At 40.2% G+C, this 17,032-nt stretch overlaps 1 pseudogene; it reads left to right on the top strand.

Annotated features, from left to right (window-relative positions):
- The first annotated feature begins 7,944 nt into the window (after nt 1-7,944).
- LOC140523379 (serine/threonine-protein kinase RIO3 pseudogene) lies at nt 7,945-9,578 on the top strand (annotated as a pseudogene).
- Nucleotides 9,579-17,032: the final 7,454 nt, after the last annotated feature.

Here is a 17,032-nt window from a genome sequence, read left to right as displayed (position 1 = left end):
GATCACAGATCCTAGTCACAACTACTAGACCTTCTGAGGACACAAAAACTGGAGAAGAACCTCCATTCCAAGTAATTTTGTAGGTGATGCCCACCCACACCACACAAAACCTTAACCCACACCATGTGTCTGTGGTTACACACTCTTTCAGACAACTCAGAGAAATTCCTTATCAAACTTTTAATTGTCATCTCCTGAAGACTGAGACTTTTCCTCTCTCTCTCAGGTGCTCTGGGGGAAGGGACCAATGGTCCACATGGTCTCAGGTTCATACCATAAGATGTTTGGGAACTGGGCGTGCTGAGAATACTAAAGAAAAAATTGGGGGTTGTATGATACTTATCTATGAAGAATTCAACAATGAAAGAGGAAGTAGACTAGTATTACTTGACTGCAGAAGGTAAAACTTGAAAAGATACAGGGAAATCAAAGAGATAAATTTGAAATGGGTACATTCTGCCATTTCTTTGAAAGATCATATGTGAAGAGAAGCTTGGTATAAACTTTAGAGAAAGAATTTCCCTAGGAAAGAGGTTGGTTGGATCCATGACAGTTGAAAACCCTTTGGGAGCACATAGGACTTGTTTCATGACTCTTCACATTTATAGCCAAGGGATCATCAGTGTGATTGCTACTGTTTTATTTTTTCAATGAATCTTGGATAATTTTAATATTTGCATAGAAGTCAATGCTGGAGAAGAGCACTTATGGTGATATCTCAATCAAAAATTTCCTTATAGTCAACAATAAATACAAAGGAATAGTGCTACTGTCTATATCCCTGAGTCAGTTAAGTGTCTTTCCACTTTCTTCTTGATGCTTTTGAAGTGACTGACACATTTTATTAGCCCCCTCTGGATGCTATCTTCTCCCAATTTTTGTAACAAAACTCTTTTGTGTTTCTCTTCTTACTGATGTAGTTCAGACTCTGGGAGCCTCCTGGATCTCCCCTTGAATCTTCCCACTTAATCTGGCCTTTCTTACTCAAATCTAATCTTCCCATTTGTTCCAGCAGTCTCAGGAAGCCCTTGGACTTTTCATTATCATTCTACTCAGATCTCTGTTGCACCCCCCACCCTTGATCCCATCAAACCCCATTCCCCAGGCTGCCGACCACTCCCATCAAGATCTGTATCCATTCCCATACGGCTCCTATCAAGATCTCTTGCCCCACCTCCTTCCCCTCCGAGGTGCCCCATTGTCTGATATCTCCTGATAGCCTCCAACTGTTTCCATCACCCTGGACTACCAGACCACCCCCCCACCCCCCGCCAGATCCCTCCTATAGTCTTTTCTGCATTTAAGTTCCATCTTGCCACCATGAAGGCTCTCAGATTCAATCCAGCTCAGACTCTGCCTAGCTGGGATTCTATCTGGCCCACTTGTGAATACAAGCGTTACAAATGCTTAGGCTCCTTAAGAGGCAACCCAATTAAGCGAATCTTTAATAAACTTCATTTTCTTTGGCTTTAAGAAGGCTTGAGTCGAATTCATTCAAGCACAACCTGGACTGTCGGTATTTTGGGATATCGATCACCCCTCAACCTCTTCATTACCTGTCTATTCATTTTGGGTTCGTTATCCTAACACTACAAATTTTCCCAGGACCCTCTCCCCTTCTCTCTTATACTCTGTGTCTTGGTGACATCATCATTTCCTTTGGAGTACGTGATGATTGCACATTACCTCTCTCCTGAGTTTCAGTCCTGCAACTCCCACTGGCAGCTGGACTTTGAATATCCTGTAGGATCCCAAACTCAACAGATTCAAAGACTTGACCTTTTTCTTCCAGCTTCCCTGTCTTGCTTAACCGGTCACCAACTTTGCAGTTACCCGGGTGTGCAACTTCAAAATTATCCTTTACTCCTCACAATCTGTTTCCACAGCTTGTCAATTGCACTCCCCACCCCCACCCCATATCTAATGCATCTGCCCAGTTCTTTCCCCACAACCACTGAATTTCAGACCTTTATTGGTGCTGGCCCGAACTATTAATACAGCCTGTTCATTAGTCTCCCTGCATCCAGCTTTGACTTCTCACATTCCTCTGCCATATATATGCCCATCAAACTGATATTACCAAAAGGCAGATTTGTCCTTGTCATTTTTCATCTCAAGAAGTTCCAGTGGCTTCCCGGTGTCTTTGGATAAAATATGTACTCAGAATGAGTCTTTAAAACCCTTTCCAATCTGACTATAGCTAATTTTCTCAGTTTTGTTACATTATGGACAAGGTTTTTGGCACACAGTAGATAGGTAATAAACACTTTAAGCAAAAAGGAGAGTAAGGTTATTGTGATATGACGTGTTCATGATGAAGCCATGCTGACTTTTTGTTTTCTATTGCTTTACTGCCTAAGTGTTCACTTCCTATCCCTTGTAATAATAAAGGCTAGTCTGTAAAGCCTGAATGTGGAAGGAAGTTCTGGGGCTGAGTTCTGTTGGAATGAATGAAAAGAATATTCATTAGCCTCCAATACAACCACCTCCTCAACTTATTCCTTTCCTATTCCATAAATATAAATACTGATAAAGTACATCACCTTGTTAAACAGTGCTTGACACAGTCACTGTCAGATTACCTGTCAGACTCAAAGGTCAGCACCAGGGATTATATTCCCTTGACTGACAAACCCTGCCTAAGACAGAAAGGTTCTATTATTTCTTTCCCTTCTATTTAGTATGGTTTGCATATCTCCTCACCTTCCCTGATCTTTCTTCTCATTCCTCACTTTCTCCCCCACCCCTTCATTTGAGTTGACTCCTCATGTCCCTCATTGTCCCCCAATATGGAAGTCTCTTAGCCAATTAAAGTCCAGTGCACTCAACTCTTTGCAGTTTAAGGCTCCCCACACATTTAGGTCAGACTCTTGCAGAGATTTTGAAGCATGCTCAGTTCTGCTTAAGGCCACTGTCACCACAGCATTCTATAAAGCTATGAATCAGAAAATTATTTCCCTAATAGGTGAAGTACCCAAGCCTAGGCAAGAGATAATCTTAGTCCTGGCTATCTTCTACAGAATGTCTTTCCTGATCCCCCTTCATTCTAGTGCTTTCCTTTTGTTGAATATTTCCTGAAAAACCTGTTGAGTTAACCTGACTTGCAAAAAAGAAACAAAGAAAAAGGAAATTGCAAAGGGAAGTTTTGTGAAAGGACTTTAATTATCATCCAAAGAGAAATAAACGGTAGGATCATATTTCCAGAGGTGAGGAAGAGAAGGTGGTTGCAGTTGATGGTTAGAGATTACTCTGGCTAAGATTTGTTATATCGTTGAAATACTGAAACATTTGTTGGTGGAGCCAGGAATAATTTGGCTTTGGTTTATGCAAATAAAGTGACTAATATGACCATATCTTTTTGACCCAAATATTTCTCCATTGAGCTTATAGCCTAAGGAGACCACATATAAGAATAAGGTCCCCATACATAGGAAAATATTTATAGCAGCAATTTATTGTAGCAAAAACTGGAAACAAATCAGATGCCCATTAATTTTGTAATAGGTAAATAAATTGTGATTCATGAACATAAAAGAATATTACTCTGCTGTAAGAATTAGAGAACATGATGAAACAGAGAAGCATGGAAAGATTTATATGTTGACACAGTGGAATAAACAGAACTAATGAAACAATATGCATGAATACACCAATGCAAGCAGAGAGAACCACCACAAAGCAGTCATCTATATTGCAAAATTACAAAGTGTAAGCATGGCCTCAAAGAAGAGATGTAAGAATACATCTCACCCCAATGCTTTGCAGAAGTGTAGAAGTCCTCCGGTATTGTACATTGCATCTATTGACAAACTTTTTCATGAATTGACAGGTTTTGCTGAGTTTATTTCTCTTCCTCTTTTATTTAAAAAATATTATTTGTTCCACACCAGAGAAAGAACTATGAAATTGGAATGCAGAGCAAAGCAGACTATTTTCTTTTTTGTTTTATTTTGTTTTTTCTTTCTCATGGTTTCTCCACTTCATTATAATTCTTCTATGCAACATGACTAATGTAAAAATGTGTTTAATAGGAATATATGTGTAGATCCCATATCAGATTGCATGCCATCTTGGGGAGGGAGCAGGGAGAAAATGTAAAACTTATGAAAGTGAATGTTGAAAACTAAAAATAAATAAATTGAGAAAAAATTAAAATAAAATATATTATTTCTTATATGGGATGGCTATCTGGGAGAATCAGGGATACTATGAGAAATACTTATGATTTAAACAAAAACTAATAAAAATTTATTACAAAGAAAATAATTTCTTTGATATATGAGAGATACTGCCTAGTGAAAGGCATAAACCATGCTTCTTGCCCTAATAGAAATTATAGACCTATAGAAACAAAATGGATGAAAATATCTAATGCTTCTTTGAAATGGTAAGTACCAATTGCATGTGTACTACTTTTAAGTGAGTAATATAATAATGAAACCTTACCCTTACCCTTACCCATAGTACAGACACTTGCTTCAGATTGCGAAGAGGGAAAGACCATAGAGAAGCAAAGCACTCAGGGAAACCTTCCTGAAACAGATGGGACTGGAGCTGAGGAGTTCAGAAAAGTATGAGCCTTGGAGGGTCCCACCGTATTTTGGAACAACCCAAACCTAGCCTTTTCCTGGAACCATGAGGCAAATATATTGGGTAGGTCCTGAGGAAGATCAGCTTTCAAGGTGGAGTGCTGCTGGAATACACAGAAAGCTTGATTTCTTTCCAATAGCAATGAGGAGGTAGAACCCAGGGGAAGACAAAGGACTATTCAATAGGGACATTGCAATGTCTTATTTTTTCTGAATCCTTTCAATTTTGTCAGGTTAAACTAAAGCATATCCTCTATTTCCTGAAGTCTGTTTGGGAACTTCACCAAGCATGTGCTGGTAAATGTTTACCAACTAGTTCCCAAAAAGAAAAAAAATGTACACACAATACACAAGTTTAATCTGTATTATTAAAAATTTTCTCCATCACTCTCTTACACCTAGAGTCTAGACAATCAACAGAACAACAAATCAAGCCCTAATTCATAGCATTTGATAGTTTCCACGGTGTAAATACTCACACTGAAAATTTAACAATTCAGAAGTTGGTTCGAGGTGGTTCCAGCATACACCGAAACATTCTGGTGTTCCCTAGGGAAACCTTGGGTGGAAACATGAACCCTGAGTGATCCTCAGGTTTTCTCAACAATCAAATCCCTTCCATGAGAAGCCGAAGCTGTAGTTGCAAAAATACATACCCATTGAAGCTGTTTGTGTTTAAGGAAAAAACACACAAGCAGCCACTGCTCTAGAGATTGATCATTAAAAAGGCAACATGTCATCAGCTGGGGAATGACTGATCAAGTTGTGGCATATGAAAGTGATGGAATGCTATTGTGCTATCAGAAACTAAGATGGGGATGGTTTCAGAAAAACCTGATAAGACTTATGTGAACTGATGCAGAAGTAAAGTGAGAAGAACCAAGACAACACTGTATACAGTAACAGCAATATTGTAGCAATGATTAACCATGAAACACTTAGGTGTTCTGATGAATAAAATAATCCAAAACAATTTCTAATGGTTCATGATAAAAAAAAATTCTATCCATCTCCATAGTGAAAACTGATGAATTCTGAATGCAGATTGAAGCATTTTTTCCACTTTATCTGTCTTGCCTTTTATTCTTTTTTGTTTTTCCTTTTTTTGCAACATGGCAAATATGGATATGTTTTACATGATTTCACAGATATAATGTTTCACAGATATATTGTTTGTCTTCTCAATGTGTGGGGGAGGGCTAGAGGAAGATAATTTTGAGATTAAAATAAAAAAATTATTATTAAAGAGTGGAAAAATAAAAATATATAAAAATTAAAAGGCAGCATAGATGTTTATTTAAAAGAACATTAATTTAAAAACCAAATAGTCAAAAGCTTCACAGTCTTGGTAAGCATTGTCACAACTTTCTGAAAAGTCTCTTGACAAGAGGCACCATTGTCCCATGAATGAAAGTATTAAAGTAGCCCTGAGCCAGCATCCTGGTGAACAGGAGTGACTGGTCCCCTTTCCCTTCAGGTCAGAGAATGGAACTCAAGGCCAAAGGAGTGACCCAGAAATCTGGTCCTGTTGGAAAATAAAGTTAGCAAATAGAAATTGAAAGCGAATCATGGGGCTATGCCCATCCTAAGCCCCTTATTACCTCCTACCTAAATGATCAGATTTCTTGCTTCCACTGGCTCCGTTCTATACACCTGCCAAAACTCTGTCATAGGTACAGGTCTAATCCCATTGCTTCACCCCACTCTAAAAGGCTTCTGTGTCTCCCTACTGATTTGGGGGACAAGAAACAAATTCCTCACCCTAACATTGAAGGCCCTCTACAGTACTTTTACCTTTTCAGTCTTCTTACACTTGATTAGTGAAGAACTTCCATCTACCAACGCAGACCTGTAACTGTTCAACAGCTTAGACTCTAAGAGACATTAAGTGACTTGCCCAGAGTCACACAGCCAGTATGTCAGAAGTGGGACTTCACCCAAGGTCCTCCTGCCTCTAAGGTCAGCTATGTCTCAATATTCCAAGCACTTTCTAAAAGTGTGTTAAACCTAATTCATAGAAGATACCAAACAACTGAATGAAGAGATAATAGGGGAGCAGCAGCCTTGAGAGAGAAGCCATGGGAAAGTGATTGGCCTGGTAGGGGTTGTCAGTCAATTATTCCCCACATAACTGATAGGAGCCCCAATCTCAGCTATGTCCCAGCTATGACCAAGTTCATAAAATTCTACACACACACACATATCACTCTAACAGTCCAGACTGAACCTGGCCTGGAAAGCACCTGAATCACTGATAAAGTTAATAAATGTTTTCTTTAAAAGCACTCAGTGCTGGTAGAAGCAGCTCCTCACCTAAAGTCATCATCCTGTATTTGATACCACACTTTGGAGTCTCTTACTCAATGGATTACTCTCCACAGACCTTACTTTTTAGTTCTTGACCTTGGTACCCTTAACTTCTTAACATAGGCCATCATGGACATTGTATTTGCCTAGAAAGTCATCTAAATCAAAGAAAATACATTCAAACCTGAAGAATGGGTTAAAATGGAAAGAGCCCTTATTAGACAGACAGATCATCATTTGACAAAGTTAAAATCCTTTGAGATACATGACTGAAGAACGATGAGAGGACCAGCCTCAAAATGAAGACCTAAATGCAAATCCTGCTACCAACACATCCTAGAAGTATGATCACACCCCAAGCAAGTCGTTTAACCTTTCAGTACCTTCCTGGCAACTCCAAGTTAGAGGACAGTCCATGATCATAGCCTTGAGCAATTTTCTGTAATGGAGGTTCCCCACTCCGCTGTATTGATGGACTTATTTCTCCAGACCAAAAAGAGGAAAGAGACTGCTTTTCCACCAGCTATACCCTACTTCATGTGCTAGAGAACCCTACAGATTACAGACAAGTTGCTGGGGCAGGAGTCGAAGTACTCTCTTCTCCCTATATCTTTCTTGCTCCATCCCGAAATATTTGTTCAGACTATAAAATCTGAATAAGGCCTAGTTTTCTTACCAAGGTCCAGCTCTTGATAATCATGTCATTTAACCAATATTTTCAAAACCCATGAGGTAGATGGTTGAGGAGGCAGAGACTATTATTAAATATTATACATTCTAAATACATCAGGCCATGGGCAAAAATGTATCAGTTTGTGATGGTTTTCCCTGAAAATAAGGAAGGAGAAAAAACATTGGAAAGTCAAGAATTGTCATCACCAGGGTGGAAGAGAAGAGGTTTAGTCAACATCTGTCTCCTGCGCCTCCGGCTCTCACTGGCACTGTCTTGACCGGGTCTCTCCACCATCTCCACCTTCTCGTCCAAGATCTCTATGGTGCTTGCTCTCTCATTCTTCCACTCACTTCTCTCTATGTGTGTCCTCCGCAGATGGATCTGGTCACTGTCGCCACTCCTAAGGCCAGGCCAGGGTCGACTTGGGGGCCAAACAAGTGTCCTTGGGGCACTCCTCAAAATACAATATCATGTTCATTGGCTGACATAATGAGTGAACAATTAGCTAAAGAGCTACAATTAGAAGATGAAGCTGCTGCTTTCCCTGAAGTTGTCACTGTTGCTGAAGAACCATTTGTTACTGGAGAAAATATTGATTCTTCTAGTGATCTAATGCTGACTCAGATGTTGCAGATGGAGTTTGACAGAGAATATGTTGTCCGACTTCATCGTGAAGAAAAGAAATTCAATGGAGAAAGTAAAGTTTCCATTTCCTTTGAAAATTATCGAATGGTGACTCCTTATGAGGACAGTGATAGCTCTGAAGATGAAGGTGACTTGCAGGATACTCGCCATGATCCCTACAGAGCAGCTAAACTTGTTCTTACTCCGAAGAAGGGTTTTATTGGAAAAGGAAAAGATATTACCACCAAAAATGATGAAGTAGTGTGTGGAAGAAAGAATACAGCATGAGTGGAAAATTTTACACCTGGATTCCAAGTAGGAGATAGAATTGGGATGGATTTAAAACTACCAAATCAGGTCTTCAATGCTTTAAAACAACATGCCTACTCTGAGGAACGTCAGAGTGCCTGTGTTCATGAGAAAAAGGAACATTCTACAGTGCAAAAAGCAGTAGATCATAAAACACATTTACTTATGTACAAGATGGTCAATTCTGGAATGCTGGAGACAATCACTGACTATATTAGTACAGGAAAGGAATCTGTTGTCTTTCATACATATGGAGGGAGCATGGAAGATGAGAAAGAAGATAATAAGGTTCTACCTTCAGAATGTGCCCTAATGGTATTTAGAACAACTCTTAATGAATTCAAGAATCGTGACAAATACATTAAGGATGATTTCAGGTTTAAAGATCGATTAAATATCGATTCATTGAATCCACAAAAGGTCATCCTTATGTGGGCAGAAAAAGAAATGCACAATCTAACAAGAATGCAAAGGGCTAGTATCTTTTGCCCAGAAGTCATAATGTTAAAGAAATACATTTTGGTCATGTCTTTTATTGGCAAACATCAAGTCCCAGCTCCCAAAGTGAAGGAAGTAAAACTCAGTAGTGAAGACATGAAAGAGGTCTACTATCAAACCCTCCATATGATGCAGCAGCTTTATCAGGAGTGCAGTCTTGTCCATGCTGATTTGAGTGAGTACAACATGCTTTGGCATGTCAAAAAGGTCTGATTGATTGACATTAGTCATTCTGTGGAGCCAACCCATCCTCATGGTCTAGAGTTCTTGTTTCAAGATTGCAAGAATGTATCACAGATTTTCAGAAAGAAGGGGTAAGTGAAGCCCTTGGTGAATGAGACCTCTTCAATGCTATGTCAGGCTTAAACATACCAGCAGATAATGAAGTTGATTTCCTGGCTGAGATAGAAGCTTTGGAGAAAATGAATGAAGATCATGTTCAGAAGAATGGAAGGAAGTCTGCTTCATTTTTAAAAGATAATGGAGGCCCACCAATAATATGTGATGAATAACAACACTTGATGCTTCTAACTATGTTGGTACAGTGGTGATTGTCACCTGCCAGTGGCAAGTGGAATTGTGGGTGACTTGAAATATCAAAAAAAAGGAAAGACGGGGGCGGAGCCAAGATGGCAGAGTAGAAAGACGCACATACACATAGCTCTGAACCCACAACCCATAGAATATCTGTAAAAAGGAACTCACAGCGAATTCTAGAGCAACAGAGGCCACAGAACAGTGGAGCGAAGGAGATTTCTGTTCCAGAGGGACCTGCATCCTTAATGTAATGCAAACGTCTCGCAAAAGGTCCTTCCTGCCGTGGACTGGGCCCCTTCGGACTGGGAGCCCAGCACAGCCCTGCAGCGCCCACGGCACCGAGAGCAGATCCAAGCGGGCTTCAGAGATGGAATCTCCAGCAGCCGCACAGGTCCCTCCACCCACAGGTGATGGGGGGTCGGTGAGAGGGTCTCTTTGGCGGGTCGACAGGGGAGTGGGGTGCCCCATTAACTCAGGCCCCCTTGGGAGGCAGCAGCTGAGGCAGCAGCAGACCAGGGCTCCCCAAGCAGGCAGGAGCCTGGATCCATTGTTGAAGGTCTCTGCATAAAGCCCCTGAGGGAACTGAGCCCGTGAGGCGGCCCTGCCCCCAACTGACCACCTGAACTTAATCTCACACTGAATAGCAGCCCTGCCCCAGCCAAAAGCCCTGAGGCTGGGAAGCAGCATTTGAATCTCAGACCCCAAGCGCTGGCTGGGAGGATCAGGAGGCGAGGTGGGTGTGAGGAGAATATTCAGAGGTCAAGTCACTGGCTGGGAAAATGCCCAGAAAAGGGAAAAGAAATAAGACTATAGAAGGTTACTTTCTTGGTGAACAGGCATTTCCTCCCTTCCTTTCTGATGAGGAAGAACAATGCTTACCATCAGGCAAAGACATAGAAGTCAAGGCTTCTGTATCCCAGCCCACCCAGTGGGCTCAGGCCATGGAAGAGCTCAAAAAGAATTTTGAAAATCAAGTTAGAGAGGTGGAGGAAAAGCTGGGAAGAGAAATGAGAGACATGCAGTCAAAGCATGAACAGCAGGTCAGCACCCTGCTAAAGGAGACCCAAAAAAATGCTGAAGAAAATAACACCTTGAAAAATAGGCTAACTCAATTGGCAAAAGAGGTTCAAAAAACCAATGAGGAGAAGAATGCTTTAAAAAGCAGAATTAGCCAAATGGAAAAGGAGATTCAAAAGCTCACTGAAGAAAATAGTTCTTTCAAAATTAAAATGGAACAGGTGGAGGCTAATGACTTTATGAGAAACCAAGAAATCACAAAACAAAACCAAAAGAATGAAAAAATGGAAGATCATGTGAAATATCTCATTGGAAAAACAACTGACCTGGAAAATAGATCTAGGAGAGACAATTTAAAAATTATGGGACTACCTGAAAGCCATGATCAAAAAAAGAGCCTAGACATCATCTTTCATGAAATTATCAAGGAAAACTGCCTGGAGATTCTAGAACCAGAGGGCAAAATAAATATTCAAGGAATCCACAGAACACCACCTGAAAGAGATCCAAAAAGAGAAACTCCTAGGAATATTGTGGCCAAATTCCAGAGTTCCCAGGTCAAGGAGAAAATATTGCAAGCAGCTAGAAAGAAACAATTCAAGTATTGTGGAAATACAATCAGGATAACACAAGACCTAGCAGCTTCTACATTAAGGGATCGAAGGGCATGGAATAGGATATTCCAGAAGTCAAAGGAACTAGGACTAAAACCAAGAATCACCTACCCAGCAAAACTGAGTATAATACTTCAGGGGAAAAATTGGTCTTTCAATGAAATTGAGGACTTTCAAGCATTCTTGATGAAAAGACCAGAGCTGAAAAGAAAATTTGACTTTCAAACACAAGAATGAAGAGAAGCATGAAAAGGTGAACAGGAAAGAGAAGTCATAAGGGACTTACTAAAGCTGAACTGTTTACATTCCTACATGGAAAGACAATATTTGTAACTCTTGAAACTTTTCAGTATCTGGGTACTGGGTGGGATTACACACACACACATGCACACACGCACACACACATAGAGACAGAGTGCACAGAGTGAATTGAAGAGGATGGGATCATATCTTAAAAAAATGAAATCAAGCAGTGAGAGAGGAATATTGGGAGGAGAAAGGGAGAAATGGAATGGGGCAAATTATCTCTCATAAAAGAGGCAAGCAAAAGACTTATTAGTGGAGGGATAAAGAGGGGAGGTGAGAGAAAAACATGAAGTTTACTCTCATCACATTCCACTAAAGGAAGGAACAAAATGCACAATCATTTTGGTAGGAAAACCTATCTTACAATACAGAAAAGTGGGGGATAAGGGGATAAGCAGGGTGGGGGCGATGATGGAAGGGAGGGCATGGGGAGGAGGGAGCAATTTGAGGTCGACATTCATGGGGAGGGACAGGATCAAAAGAGAACAGAAGTAATGGGGGACAGGATAGGATGGAGGGAAATATAGTTAGTCTTGTACAACACAACTATTATGGAAGTCATTTGCAAAACTACACAGATTTGACCTATATTGAATTGCTTGCCTTCCAAAGGGAAGGGGTGGAGAGGGAGGGAGGAAGAGAAGTTGGAACTCAAAGTTTTAGGAACAACTGTCGAGTAATGTTCTTGCCACTAGGAAATAAGAAATACAGGTAAAGGGGTACAGAAAGTTATCTGGCCCTACAGGACAAAAGAGAAGATGGAGACAAGGGCAGAGAGGGATGATAGAAGAGAAGGCAGATTGGTGATAGGGGCAATTAGAATGCTTGGTGTTTGGGGGAGGGAGGGGAGAAAAGGGGAGAAAATTTGGAACCCAAAATTTTGTTAAAATGAATATTAAATAAATTCAAAAAAAATAAAAATAAAAAAAATAAAAAGGAAACACGAGGAGTATATAATGGTGCTTCTGTGTGTTTTTTCATTGTGATCCATGTGCCAGACGTGTGGGATTTTTAGCTTGGCACTGTAAGAATAGATTGTCACTAACCCTTATTATGTGATTGAGCTAATTTAATTCTTCAGCTGCATTAGGTTACTATAGCTGAAGCAGACATGATTTTTGCATGATTCAGGGCAAAAGTGGTGTATATTTTTAAAAAATTTTTTAAATTTAGATAACATTTCTAAGTATGAAGAAAGGACAGCTATATTTGGAAAAGAGAATTTTAGTAGAATTTCTTTTTCTTCCCTTACTTTTCCGTGTTGGATATACTCCTCTCCAGAACATTTTATGGAAGTCAGTATTTCTCAATTTTTCTTCCCCAAATGAAGTACTTGACCATGATTGTAAAGAGAAATGTGGGTCTTCCTTGGTGAAAGTGAGGAATGAAAAATGTTTTGGAATGACTTGTGTGAAAGAGGCATTAGCCATGTGTCCTTTATTGGTACAATTGAAAATCTGATTAAAACCCACACCTATTCAAGACAAGGCATCATAGATTCCTGGAGAGTTCCAAGTCAGATTATATCCTAGAGGTTTAATTTGAATGTTCTACAAATTTCTTAACTTCTGTGTTTTTTATTTTTAGGCTTAATTTGATAAGGATAATAAACTGCATTTTACACTTAGAACTAAAATTTAAATTACTTGGGATGACAGAACTTGAGAATTAACCATGTTTTACATATTTTGGTGAAATTTTTATTTTAAAAATATAATACATTTTACACTTTGCTAACTTGTAACTGTGTGAAGCTCAAAGGCATCCACTTATTTGAAGTGGCTCTAAGCAAGTTAGCTGGAAGACCATTGGAAGTAATCATATGAGTAAACTAGGTATAATACAACTCAGGGATACCACAATTTACATAAACTAGGACAGACTATTTGACCTCGGTTTTAACAGAACATTCAAAACGTACTAATTTCAGATTCTAAGAAAATTGATTGTATACCTGGGCTAACAATGAAGTTCATTATCTGCATCCTTGTTATTTTTCTCAGAACTTAGGTGAAATTGAAACACCTTCAAAAAACTCGTATTGGTTCTCTGTTGGGCAGCTAGTTGGCAAAGTGGATAGAGTGCTGTGTCTATAGTCATGAAGACCTGAGTTCAAATCTAGCCTCAGATACTTACTAGTTATGTGACCCTGGGCAAGTCACTTAACCCTGTTTGCCTCAGTTTCTTCATCTGTAAAATGAGCTGGAGAAGGAAATGGCACAAACCACTCCAGTCTCTCTGCCAAGAAAACCCCAAATGGAATTAACCAAACAATTGGTTCTCTGTTAAAATTTTTCTAGAAATGAAAAGTAAAAAATCTAAAAACAAAAGAAAAAGAATGGTCATCACCTACAGGACAGGCTTAAGCTTGTATCCTCATCAATGAGACTGAATTTGTAGCCAGATGATAGTTTTTGTTTTCTATTTTACCTTCACTAAGTTTTTTGATTTATGATTTTTCTTTGGGGGAGGGGAACATTCAGAGTTGATCCATCACTCTCCTCACCATGCTAGAATTATTGGGAATCGGTCTGCAGCTTTACCTGATCATAAGAATCGGGACAAAGGCAACACATATGGCACCGTATGTATCCATGGGAATATTCAAACAAGACTCACTAGACTGAAGCACTGACTGAAAGGTAAAGGTGATCCTGAACCTTCTCCAAAGGCACATTCCAGGCCCAGCTCTGGGTAAATTATGCTTCTATCTCTCCAATTCTCCACTGTTCATCTTTCTCAGAACTAAAGGCAGGGGGAAGCAAAATACACTAGTTGTCGGTGCTCCTGCAGACAAATGGAGATTGGGTTGTTTCTTGAATTTAAGGATCAGGGATCCTCATTGTAGCAGGCCCTTGGAAGCATGAGGATGGGCAGTGCTAATCCCATGCTAACTCCAGTGCTAATTTCCTTAAAGGATTAACACTAACTTCTTCCAAGTCAGAAGGAATCCCAGAGCTGAACCAGGAGAGGTTTCCCGAGGTAGATTTCTGAAGTACATAGCCTATTGAGGAAGGTCTTGAATAAGCCACAGTCAGATATGGTGGGCTCACCCAGTAATCCTACAAGTCACAGATATGGTCAAAGCATCTTGAGGTAAATCTTCTCTGTATACATACACAATACTGTTGACATAAATCACATTGGGTGCTATCTGAGGGAAAAAAAGAAAAATATTATATCAAAATAGTCCAAATCTCATAAGAATGACTTTACTATGTTCCAGGAATGGAATCGTGTGAACACTATATTTCAGTGGGATAGGGACCTCATCAGGCCCAAGGGATTGCATCAGTTTCCCAGAAGACAATATGGACCAGGTCCCAGCTTATAGAGTCCTCCCGTTCCCACTGACGTAACCCAGCTCAGTTTTCCTTTCCCCCCCATAGCTCCTCAAAGCATTGAAGGCAATAGATAAAAGGTAACCAGTCATCCTCACCTGACCTAAGTTTGATACTACAGAGTGGGAATAGACAAGCTACACCCTGGGGAGAATGAAACATTTCATAGAGGTGTAAACTAGTTGGTCCAAGTGGTATGACCACCACTAAATGAAGCCACCACAGAATTCATCCAAAACTGAGAGCCCAAGTTATCAATAACGTACCACAAAAGCCCAGCCTTGTAAACAGAGAAACCTCCTAAATAAAAGGAAGCAAAGGGAGTTTGCCTACCATAGGCTTGAATCACATTACTTGTGGAGATAAGGAGGCATCTGTTCTTTAACAAATGACCAGCTTGATACAACCACTCCATTCTTTACTGACCAGCGGGAACTTCCAAGTTCATTCACCCATAAATGACAACTGAGGACCAGGCCCATAAAAGGAAGGGGGACTAAGATGACTGAAGATTAAAGAGTCTTACCTCAATACCCATCCCACATTGCTCAAGTCCTTAGACCAGGAATAATCGGTATGGAGTAACTGAAGTTACTTGACAGCCATTTCCCAGAATCATGTGGTGAGGTTGTAGAAAAATGCCATTCCAAAAAAATCTCTGTCCATCATGACCACAAGGTATTTGGAGGTACAAGATAGCCACACTGTGGAAGATGAAAAAACCAAGACTCTGGTAGAATCTTAAGAATCGGGAACCACTCAGAGAAAAGCCTAGGGGACTATCAGATGGAAGGGTCCAATAAGAGTAGGGTAGACTATGGGACAACCATTCCCCCAAAAAAACAAAGATTCTCATATAATATTCCACCACCCCTGGAAACCAAAAATTAGCCAGAGGCCAGAAAGCAATTGATTTCTTCCCCACCCCAGCATCTGGAGGAAGAAACTTCCAAGAGAAAAGACAAAATCCTCCATGACAGAGACAAAAACAAATCTTTAGAAATCATAGATATTCTTGTTTTATGGGGTTTTTTTCAGATTTCTAACCAATGGGTCATTGATGTTAACATTGTTCTTTTACCTCCTAAGGAATCTTGTATGATTTTAATATAAATAATAATGGTGAATTAGGAACTCATGGCTTCCTGGAACTTGGAGGGAACTTCAAAGGAAGAGCAAATTTTCTCAACTTTGAGAATGATCTGGGATTATCACAGTCTTTGAGCCCAAAGGTGGAATTGAATCACACCCCAGAATTCTTGAAAAGACACACAGACATACTGAGAAGTGGTGGGGATGGGTGGAACACCTTTTAAATCTTTACGTATTACTTTGCATTGTTAACCAATACCCAGAAAAATCATTGTCAGGGTCACTGCCAAACTCTAGGGACAACACCAGGAGCTTTCTTTCTCTGATTGCAAGCTATCCACTCTCCCTATACATAACTGAAAAATTTGAGCATTTCTCTTACTTCCATTTGGGAAGAAAAGAAGGAAAGAAGGCAGGAGGAAAGGAAGGCAGGAAGGCAGGCAGGAAGGCAGAAAGGAAGGCAGGAAGGCAGGAAGGCAGGAAGGCAGGAAGGCAGGAAGGAAGGAAGGAAGGGAGGGAGGGAGGGAGGGAGGGAGGGAGGGAGGAAGGAAGGAAGGAAGGAAGGAAGGAAGGAAGGAAGGAAGGAAGGAAGGAAGGAAGGAAGGAAGGAAGGAAGGATAGTCACAACAACCCTGGGAGGTAGATGTTATTATTACACCATTTTACAGTTGAGAAAACTGAGGCAGAAAAAGGTTAAGTGACTTGCCTAGGGTCACATGCTAATAAGGCTAAATTTAACTCATCTTCCCTGGCTCCAGCCCCTTTTATTTCCTTTTCTCACTTCTACCTCCTTCTTCTAACAGATAGAGCTCTTTGTTCCACTTATTACCCCCAAGCAAGGCCACTCATTACTCAGTCAGTTAAACTCCAATGTTCTATTCTTTTTATACCTTGATTCTATCAACATTTTTTAGGTGAGGCATTTGCAGAGATCTTAAAACATACTGAGTGCAGGAGATGGCAAGCAAGTCTATGTATCTAGAACAGTCTGTGAAAGGAAGAGATAAAAACTGTCTTGTGGGGCAATCTATTGGCCAGAGGAAGTGTAGTGAGGGGCAGCTAGGTGTGACAGTGTATAGAGCACCAGGCCTGGAGTCAGGAAGACTTGAGTTCAAATCTGACCTT

The sequence above is a fragment of the Notamacropus eugenii genome, chromosome 2 (genome assembly GCF_028372415.1).
Source record: "Notamacropus eugenii isolate mMacEug1 chromosome 2, mMacEug1.pri_v2, whole genome shotgun sequence".
Classification (NCBI taxonomy): Eukaryota; Metazoa; Chordata; class Mammalia; order Diprotodontia; family Macropodidae; genus Notamacropus; species Notamacropus eugenii.
The sequence above is the reverse complement of the archived record's forward strand: the minus strand, read 5'-3'. Positions and strand labels throughout refer to the sequence as shown.